Source organism: Lonchura striata, chromosome 5, assembly GCF_050655825.1.
Source record: "Lonchura striata isolate lonStrDom1 chromosome 5, ASM5065582v1, whole genome shotgun sequence".
In the NCBI taxonomy this organism is placed as follows: domain Eukaryota; kingdom Metazoa; phylum Chordata; class Aves; order Passeriformes; family Estrildidae; genus Lonchura; species Lonchura striata.
In genome coordinates this window covers 26,158,030-26,168,504 of record NC_140707.1, presented here as the reverse complement: position 1 = coordinate 26,168,504, position 10,475 = coordinate 26,158,030, and the positions used below count along the sequence as shown (strand labels likewise).

Genomic DNA, 10,475 nt, shown 5'->3' with positions numbered 1-10,475 from the left:
AAGCAGGACACACAGGAATCATTCTCCATGGCTCTAGGGCTTCTCTGGCACTCAAAGTACCCTCTGCAGAACAATCTTGCTAACTCTACATAGCCTTAGATTTTTGCAAAGCAGAATGTGTTTCCCATACAGAGTTGATTAATAAAAAAGGAAGACTAAAAAATATGTCCCTGGCTAGATAAAATTACTCAGGTCTACATGTAACTTAATAATGTCTGATAAGAAAGGATATATTGGTCAAGAATATTTGAGATATATTGTGATAAGACTTTTTATCCCACTCTTCCCTGAATTATTTGCAAAATCAAGACATTTTTTCAAAGTGTTTTGCTGATTTTCATTTTTTTTTTTTTTCTGAACAAGATTAATTCACTTATGGCCCTGACAAAATAACTACAGGAAATTGCTTCTTTCTGCTGCTCTCCACAGCAAGTGTTTATATGCACAGAAATTAGCACATTTTTCAGAGAGGGAAATCATCCAAGAAATTAAGGAAGTACAATATGTCTTGAAAGACTAGATCTGCTCCAGTGTTTTCAATAATATATAAGACCTGAGGTGTGACTCCTGCTAGCACTAGGGAGAGTCACAACATTGCAATAAAGGTCTTTGAGATTAATAGCTGAGACCTGATTTCACTAAGCTTTAAACCAGCACTGCCCTGCAAGAGCTTACAGCTTCCTGGGAGTACAGAGGAGAAAGCAAACAAACAAAACCAGTGAAAAGAAAAACTTCTGAGTAGCAAAGGCAATGTTTAAGGAAAAGTTAAGCAGAAATGACAGAATTATTTGCATTCATTGCCTAGAAAATTGGCAGTGATCAAGGTCAGGGCTTTTAAACAATGGCTAATCTGAGTTGTTTTAAATTAAATTCACCTCTCGTATGAGCTGCAACTTTATCTACACACATTTTGACAGAGACAGACTAAGCTGAGCCCTTTTTATCAGCATCTAAGGGTATGTGGTAAAGAACAAAGAGTTGGAGTGGACTGCAGGTATCTATAGTCATATAGTCAGTAGTGTAAAAACACCAGTTAAGGCACAGCAGCCCAAACCACAGAGTAGTTAATCTTGTTTTTAAAAGGGAATCACTGGTGGTTACAATGATTTGTTCTCTGGAAATGCTCACTCTCAGTGACTATTAGAAGAATCCCACCAACCAGAAGTCAAACTAAAGTTACGTAAAACAGTCTCTCAGATAGTCTGACAAGGTAAAATAACTTCTGTAGACTTAAACATTTGCCTGAAAGGCTTTTCTCAGATGGCATTGTATAATTATTTTCATTAAAATGAAGATAATTTTGTGATTGACTTCAATGGAAGCACATTACCATTAATGCCAAACATTTTGAGAATGTTGTGGTTTTTATATTCAAGTATAAAATCACTGATCCTTAATGGAGTGCTATCAGAAAGAGAGCTGAACTTCCTCCAAAGATTTAATTTGGTCTGCAAAAAATCTCACTAAAAGAGACAATACTATCCTGGATAATAAGGCTTTCATGCAAAGGTTCACCAGATTTCACATCTCTACAAGAAGATCTTGTATAACTGAAGGGATTTAAAGCAAGTCCTCAAAAAGTGAGCATGCAGAAACTGGTTTGAGTGCCTTTTTCTACCAGCAAGGCACTAGACAACACTGCCTGGCATGTTGCTGCACAGCCAGCTGAGAAAGACCTGACTTTGTATTTCACTGGGAAATCAGCCTTCTTATGCCAATGGCTTCTTCAACATCCTAAAATCAATCACATCAAGGAGATAAAACTGACTTTTCCTGTAACACTCTGAAAAAATAGAAATAAATTAATTCTTGCCCCACTGTTGACTTACAGATGCAGCAAAATTCAGTCTTTAAACAGTAATCTCAGAAGACACAAAGGACTTCCCAAAGGGAGTCATGGTAGAGTTTTTCCCTCTTCCCCATCCTACGTGCTCCAGAGCCAGCCCTTCAATTCTGGGCAAGTACTGGGCAAGTACTGAGAACAAACAGTGATAAAACCTCCTTGGCAGGATCCTCTCTTCTGTCAGTGGCCAATATCTCAGTTGCAATCTCAGAATTGCTGTGAACTGGGGCCAGCTGTCCTTGCTTCCCACCACAGACTCTGCACAGGGCCATGGAGCACACACTGTCACACCAGGGTCGAGATTACATTCTACCACAATGAGTTTTTACTTTGTCAAGTAAACTATGACACTGACAAATATTATCTAAAAAGAACATTTCTAGTGTGAGGCCAAAGAAGAGGCTTGCATGTTTAAATGCCATGGCTAAGGGTACATTGTTCCTCGCAGCAGAGGGAATACGAGGTGAAAAGAAGCTAAAAATCAAGCTGCAAAAATATTAGTGCTTCTAGGCATGTCCAGAAACAACTAAAGAAAGGATTGTGTTTTGTTTGATAGAAGAGAAGGGATCAGCTGCCCAAATTAAAAATAACAACTCCATTCCTCTGAATTTACTTAACTACATTACTTGCTTTATCTATGCTTGGCTTAAATACTGAAGTAATTGAAAATAATTTAAGTAGAATAATTCATGTTTCTAGCACTTGAGAGTTCAGTTTGGTGAGTTGATAAGAGTTCTTACGAAAAGCTTACAGTAGGCCTAAATTTACATATTTGGACCTTTACTGGGACCAGTGTCTGAGCACAGAGTGGTGTGTTCCCTCTGTGAACACCCCAGGAAACCACAAGGCATAAAGTGAGTGTGTGAGAACTGATGTTTGACATTCCTAGGCCAGGGGCCAACCTGGCAAGCACAGCACTTGCAGAAAAAGTTTAAACTCTACCTTAGCAGCTGCAAGGGCTTTTGAAATCCTATCCTCCAGAAATCATAACCTATTTCTTCTTGGCTTCTGGCAGAGCACACAGTCCCCTTGTTAATAAAGTAAATCATCTCCAAGGAATTCACAGCCACTGGAAAAAAGTTTAACATAAAGTAGCAATTTAATTTACAAAGCTCCTGATAAATGCCTTTGACTTTGGGATATGACATAAGGCTGTCACTAACAAGACAACACACTTAACCATGAATAAGGTGTCTATAAAGTTCCTTGACTACAAATACAGCAGAGCCAAGGCCATGAATAATTTGTGCTCCTGACTGAGCATCTTGTCCAGTCCCAAAATTTGATGACTTTGGCCCTCCTGCTCCTTTTGCAGGGTGTAATGGCACTGCAGACAGCCTTCCTTCCTGTGTCAGTCTCCTCCAAAGTGGAGCCTGGTTCCAATCCCACATTTGCTGAGGCATGTGGAAAGCAGCAGCTGCACTCAACAAAAGGCAAAAAACCCAGATCCTACTACTCTGGGCAATCCTGGTCAGCTGCCTCCTGGAAATCACTAGTAACCTACACAAAGATACATCCTAGCAAAATACATCCTATTATCTTTAAAAACAGCTCTTTCCAATGACTGCCACACCTGGGAGCAATAAGCAGGTGTATGGAAAGAAGCAAGAGACCCAAATGGGCCTGAAACATGGTGAATGCTTCCTCAGGAAAATACTCCAGACTGCTCCATGCATTTTGGGTTCATAGTCAAAGTCTGCTAATTTACATAAATTCTGATCTTTCTGCAATTCATGTTTGGTCATGCTCGACTCTGCTAATATTAAGAATACCTTTTTTTTTACACATTGGGTGCTCAATTCTTTAGCAGTTCTGGACTTCAAGATTTCCCTTCAGCTTTCCATCCTTCGTTTTGTAAGATTGTGGAAAACTTTGAAAAATACTACTTGGTTTATGCCAGAATAAATGAAGACCACTAGCTATGAGGAATCAACTTGTCATTAAATCTATTTGTGCATCAAAAGAAGGATCCAGATATAACAGTACACATATTTCAAGAGAAAATTAATAGTATACTTCAAATATTCATTAGAACACTATAAATTATGCATAGAGTCATTTTTGTGAGGCCAGAAATCATCATTGGTCACAGTCTGGCTTTTTGTTTGGAACAAGGCAGAAAATGTCACTAAACTCACTTATACATATGTATTTTACATTTTAAAAAACCCCATACATCATCGTTATTCAGCTATTGTAAGAGGTGAAGGGTCCCCCACAAGCACTGATAAGTTGTTTCAGTGATTGATTAGCCCCTTTCATGTAAAGATTATTTTTATCTGCTTATCCTCCACCCCCAGTGCTGACTCTCAGGCAGCAGAGCCTCTGATGTGCTGTTGCCTCTGATAAGAGAACCCTCAGCAGGATGCAGAGCTGGGTGAGGTAAATCAAGCACTACCAGCAGCACAGCCTCCAGACACTGTTCCCCTCCTGCAAGGCCAGCTGGCCCACGTTTGGGGATGGTCTAAGGCAGTTCTACTGCTCCTGGTACCCAGGAATAGCCGAGGGATGCAATTTGAGTGTTCCTACACAGCATCCCCTCATGGCAACATACACTGCCAATATCCACAGGCTGCAATCAGGTGGCATGGGAAAGGAGCTCCTCCCAGAGCATTGGCAGGAGGCAAGACAGACAGCTCCCATACTGCAGTCTTTGGTGAGAATACTCCAGAAACAAGCTGCACTGGACTTCTTTCCCCATGGTACAGCTCAGCTGCTGCAAATGCCTGAGAAGAACTCCCTCCTCTTCTTACATCATAGCACAGAGAAGTGGCCATGTAGAAACACCTAATTTTCTTCTTGCACCCACCTCCAACTGAGCCAGACAGCCCTGGCTCAGCAAGCACCTTCTGCCTCTGACCCACATGTTATCTGCTGCCAGTGCTCATGCTGCTTCCTTCCAGGTCACTGCCCTGCCTCTAAAAGCACATTTCCCTCCACCTTCAAAACCTTGTCAGACTCTGAGTTAAAGCAGCTGCTGTCAGCATTCACTGCTGGCAGCCTCTCAGCTGACAGCAAAGTAGGCAGTGCTAAAGCTTTCCTTTCTCCCCCCAGTTCCTGCTCTATGTATGTATTTGCAATGATTGTAAGAGCTCAGGCACCTTCCCCATCACCATTAGAGATGTTACAGCAGCCACAGGAAAAAGCCTTTTTCTCTCTGAAAAAGTGGCCATGTAGAAACACCTCTCTGAGGAAGCCACTCAGTGAACATCTGCTCCCTGCTTGTCCTCCCTGCTGCCCAAATAGACTTCTGGAACAAAAAGCCAATCAACCTCAGGCAGCTCCTAGAGGAGTCAAGACATGATTTGGTTAGGTCACAGTCTGATTGCAGCTCTCAATCTGCCTAGATCCATCAGAACTCCTGATGAAATCTTATTTGCATCTATTTAGTAGATTATAATAGCAAATGTGTTTCCAGCCAAGCATTTATAGAGGAATATTTCTCTGCAGACCCTTCCAGAGGAAAAGAACCCTCTGACATCTCTTTGCTCAGGACAATCTGAAAATACATTGCACCCTTTTGTGTTGCACCTAACTGATCCTTGTGCATGCAAAACCAGACATCCCCTCTTCAAAGGGGTGCCATCTTCTTGTCTTTCCCAGAGATTCTGGGGATGTAATCCACCTGATACACACAGTCAATATATGGGACTCTCCCTGGAAATACAAAAATATGTCTCCAGTTATTTCAGCTCTGGCAGCTCAGATAAATCTTATTCTGCATCCAGTCATGGCCAGGACAGAAATGCCTGTTTCAGGCAGAAGAAGCTGATGAGCTTGGCAATCCACATCCTCCTGCATCACGATGGACAGGGGATGAACAAATCCCACGCTGGCAGAACAAGGAGCATCAAAGTAGACAGCTGCACATATCCTGCCAGTGATTTTTTGATGGGTGAACTCAGGGCCAAGCTGGACAGGTTTGCCTCAGCCTTGCACTGCAGTCTGGGCAGCTTGTCACACCTCCAGACTTGTGATATATTCTCAGCACTGGCCTTTGATCAAACTTTCCTGTCATTTCCCTGGGCCAGCACTCTAACATCTGACCAGAAATGCCTCCTTTACCACATGGAAATGACTGCTAACATACATAGAGTTAGTCTTGCATATTTGCTAGTTATGGTTAAGAAAATGAGGCAAAAAAAGAGGGTTTTTACATATATTGTCAAATAAAAAATGTCTTTGGTTTCTTTTGGGAAGGTAAGGAACAATCCATATTTAATGCTACATTGTTTCCCTTATGAAATCCTATTTTATTCTTGTGTAATTTTGTGAAAGAAAATTGGTTAAAATTCCAAATGTCCCAATTCTCTGCTGCAGAAAAATGGTAACTCACTTCTCTGCAAGCACCATGTATTTACTTACAGTTGAATGAAGCTGAAATGGCATTTGTCTTTGTAAGTGACTGAGAGATGTCACCAATACCTTCCATGGGGCTGGGTGCCCACCAGGTGGTGAATACAACTGGGTTTGGCAGCACCAACCAAATGATGCCACATCAAAGTCCTGCACCTCAGACTGAGGTACTTTTTTTTTTTCCAAAACTTTAGATATTTCTCTTATTTTCAAGACAAGGACAGCTTGCCTCAGCAGAGCTAGCAGGTCAGGATGACCTTAAGGATGCCTTCAAGGGTTTATTTTCTTTTAAGTGAAGTGGCCCTGCAAATGGCTTATTAAAGTGGCATCAATTTAGAAGTGGTTTTGTGCAGTAGAATTTTGTATTTCAGTTTCCCATGTGGGGTTATGCATTTCTGGTTTGTGTTCAAGGAGGAGGAGGCAGTTAAAAAAAAAGAGTGAACTGAATATCCATGATAAGGATAAAGTAATATCCTTCTCTTGAAGCAACAAAACAAAAAAAATTAATGGGATTTGACTTCATCTCATATAGTCTCTATTATCTACTATAGAGTGATATTTCTTTTAAAAATCCAAGATATTTCATTTTTAAAAACCCCTTTTCTTAGTTTTTCATTAATATGTTTTACTCTTTCTGGTAGCCAAATAAAATAATTTCAATAAAGCAGTAATATATCAAGTCTCAGTATAAAGATATTGGTGGAAAATTTTTTTAGGAGTTTGAGTTTTTTAAAAAGACAGGTCTTCCCTGAGAAATTTGGCAGCCTACTTTTGAGCAGAGGGATTACATTTGATTATGTTTGTTTTGCTGGCCCACTGATGTTGTCTCTACAAATTTGCTTTGTTGAAAGATCCACATTAAGATCCACAAAAGGGACCACAGCCACATCTCCTTCTCTCTAAGCACTGCAGACAAGGTGTCTTGCCAGGAGAGGTGATCAAGTCTAGATTATTCTGCGCATTGATGCAGCACCTCCTTATCTCCCCACAGACCACATAATAGGTGTTGTGTTTCCATACATCTCTCCTCCAGTGTATCCTCTTACTCCTTTCTATGTCCACCAACCACCAGAGGCTCTGGAGGATCATGAACTTGGTGATTCCAAGCACAATCATGCCAACCACCCCATGCCACAGCCTTCCCCTCAAACTTGTTTGCCTCTGAGCGCTGTCTTCCTCTGCTGAATTTTGCTGAAAAGTTAGTGCTTCATGGACAAAAGAATCACAGAATGGTTGGGGATGGAAGGGACCTCTGGAGGTCATCCAGAGCCCCAGTCATGCCCTGCCATGGTTCTACGAGCAGCTGGAGGGTCCCTGCAGCCATGGACAAAGGAAGCTCTGCACCAGCCACCTTCTGTGTGCAACTTAACATACGTTTTCTGATTCATGGACCCATTGGCTGGTTTGTGCTGTCTTTTTAGGAAAGCTTTCAGGGCTTTTCCTTTTGCATAAGGATTGCATAAGCTTTAACTTCCTAGGAAACTGGGCTAAAAAAAATTTCAAAGCATAATGAGTGTCACAGCTAAGATTAGAGCCTGCAGGCAGGGATGTGTAAATCAAATGTGTGCTATGTAGGAAGCAACACTGTCACTGAACCCAACCGGCTCCTTGTGAGCTTCTGAGAATCTCTCGCAGATTTCAGACCTCTGGTGGACTCTCTAGGGTGCAGGAATGAGCAAATCTGAGGTTTAGTATCAGAATAAACAGGGCCTGGAATTCGTATCACAATAAACAGAAGAACCAAAGGACTTGTTTGATTTGCAGTCACTGTCACATCCTATGATAATTAATTTCATTAACAGGGCTGATATCAATCTCTCATTACTAAAGGAAAGTGTCAGAAACAGAAGCAATTGCTCTCATTACACATCTGCTCCACCTAGACCAATACATACTCTGCTCCCATGCTGGCAGGACTGCCAGTGTTAGGAGAGCAGCTGCACCCTCACTGTGCTGGCAAAATGAGCTTCCTTGCAGACCAGCAAAGGCAATGTACTGTGAAGTTGTGTGTGAGGACCTGCACTTTTAAGGATAAGGAACACTCTGCACGGCAGCCAGCTGACCTACATTTACAGCTGAAGATGTAAAGCTAACCCACAGGGACTTCTGTCTAACCTACAAACACAGAAGGAGGGCTACTCAAGCAGACTGTGGCTTTTAAAGCTATGAACTGAGCAGGAGCACCAGCATGGGGACAGGCTTTTCCACGTGCAAGAAGCAGCCCAGTTCAATACACCTTGGTAGGGCACTGCCAGCAGGGGAGCACATCCCAGGATAAGTCCTACCACCTCAATATGCCTTGCTGCAGGGAGGAAAGCACAGTTCTGCTGTGTGGAGGCAAACAGAGCGAGCAGGGAGATGGCAGCCTGGGCTAAGCTGGGCAAGCCAGGCCCTGGGGTCCCACTGCAGGCAGTAAAGCTGCAGCAAAGGCAGTGCTGCTGTGCTGACTCTGTGGCCAAGCTCATGGCACCAAAGCTCACACAAGGAGCAGCACTGAGCCACAGACACAGCTCGCCACGTGAGCAAGGGCAACCTTCAAGAAACAAAGGGGACAAACAGTGCATTGTAGGGTTGCTAAGCCATAAAGGGAGAAGAGGAAGAGAGAGAGGCACCTTCCCCAGGCACAGTGGTGATAGTTGCATTAGCAGAAGAGAACCACACGCACTTGGGACCAGATTTTTAACTCCCATCAAACAAAGTAGCTCTGTTGAGATCAGCACAGTGGTGCTCCACAGTATATGAGGATCTTCCCATTGGCATGAATCAGCCTTTAGAAAAAGCAGGCTCCCTCTTAATTTGCTGAGTCCTTCCCCCAGAACACTGATTTTTCTCGAACAGAGCATTCCCTGTCCCACTGTGAAGCTGCAAGGTCACATGACAAGTAAAGAGTATATCAGCTCTTTTTGCTACAGTGGTAAAAGAAAGACATAAAAGAAAAACTGACAGTTATTATAAGGCAAAATTGCATATCCTAAGCCCACCTTAAGAGAGACTGTAAGTGTTAATTAAGCTACCTTGCCTATAGTAAAATTACATCACACCATGTCTTTCCTGAATAGCAGTTCTATACTTTGGAATTTTATGAGACAAAACCAGAGCAAGCAATAGTTATGCTGGGCTCTGTAAATGTATGTAAATAATTACAGAAGGAAACAATTAATAAAGCCTGGATAGAAAGACAACTCCCAGATTACTCAGTATTCATTTCCTTTTAGTTTCATTTTACAGAAATCTAACCATATTTTATCAAAACTCCACACAGACAAGACTTTTCCTGAGACCATGCAAATGCCTGGTGCAGATGCAATAACCTGGGAGCCAGTGCAGCTTAACTGCAGCAGAGAGCAGGGACTGACTGCTGAGACACAGCCACGTGTCTGACTTGCGACTCAGAGCTTGTGTTGGTGCGAGTTGCTGCAGTGGGTGTCTATATTTATCACACACTTGACTGGGTCATGTTTGTTACCTTGGTTCTCAGGTAGAAGTCACCTCCATATAGGATCTTCATGGCATTTCTGTGACAGCCCAATGGAAAGTGTGATGCCCATATATTGGAGCCAGCATGGGACATCAGCTTGAACACAAACCATTCATATTTCCATACATCATATCTTTGTCCTTCCACCCAGCCAGAGCCTTGTACTTCTTAACTAAGAAGGTAAATAAATACTTTCTCTTTTTTTTTTTATATTATACTTTGGTGACCACCATATTAAATAAGGTCAAGAGGAATGAGGTTTGGTTTGCAGACCAAACAGGAACATTTAATATTAAAACCTAATCTGCTGTGATAAAACTCCTTGAGGAAATTCCCGTTTCCTGTATCATGGATTCTGGAAAATAATTCAAGTCACAGAATCACAGAATCATAGAATATCCTCAGTTGGAAGGTATCCATAAAGACTACTGAGTCCAACTCCTGGCCCTGCACAGAGCAAGTGTTCACCATTCCTTTGCTGAGACAGGTGCATTTTCCTACCATGCTTTTTTCCAAGCACAATCTTTTCTATACAAAGGTTGAGGCAATTACCCATGACTGTCCCTGACAAATCTTATCAGTTCAGCAAGTCAATTCTAAATTTTACTCCTCACAGATTTCAGCAAGTTCATGATTAGCAATGATTTTTGGCCAAAGTTAGGGCCTTTTTACTTGTAGGAAATAGACATTTCTATTCATTCACGGAAGTTGGACTAGAAAAACATTTCAAAAGTGATTACATGATTCAACATCATAAGCCCCTAAACTACTTTTCAAACCTAGGTCAGAAGCTTTAAA

The 10,475-nt window shown here is 41.9% G+C and overlaps 1 protein-coding gene across 1 annotated transcript in view; it reads right to left on the bottom strand.

The window, feature by feature from the left end:
- OSBPL5 (oxysterol binding protein like 5) overlaps window positions 1–10,475 on the bottom strand; it is a 174,130-nt gene that overhangs the window by 157,674 nt on the left and 5,981 nt on the right. The window lies entirely within an intron of this gene.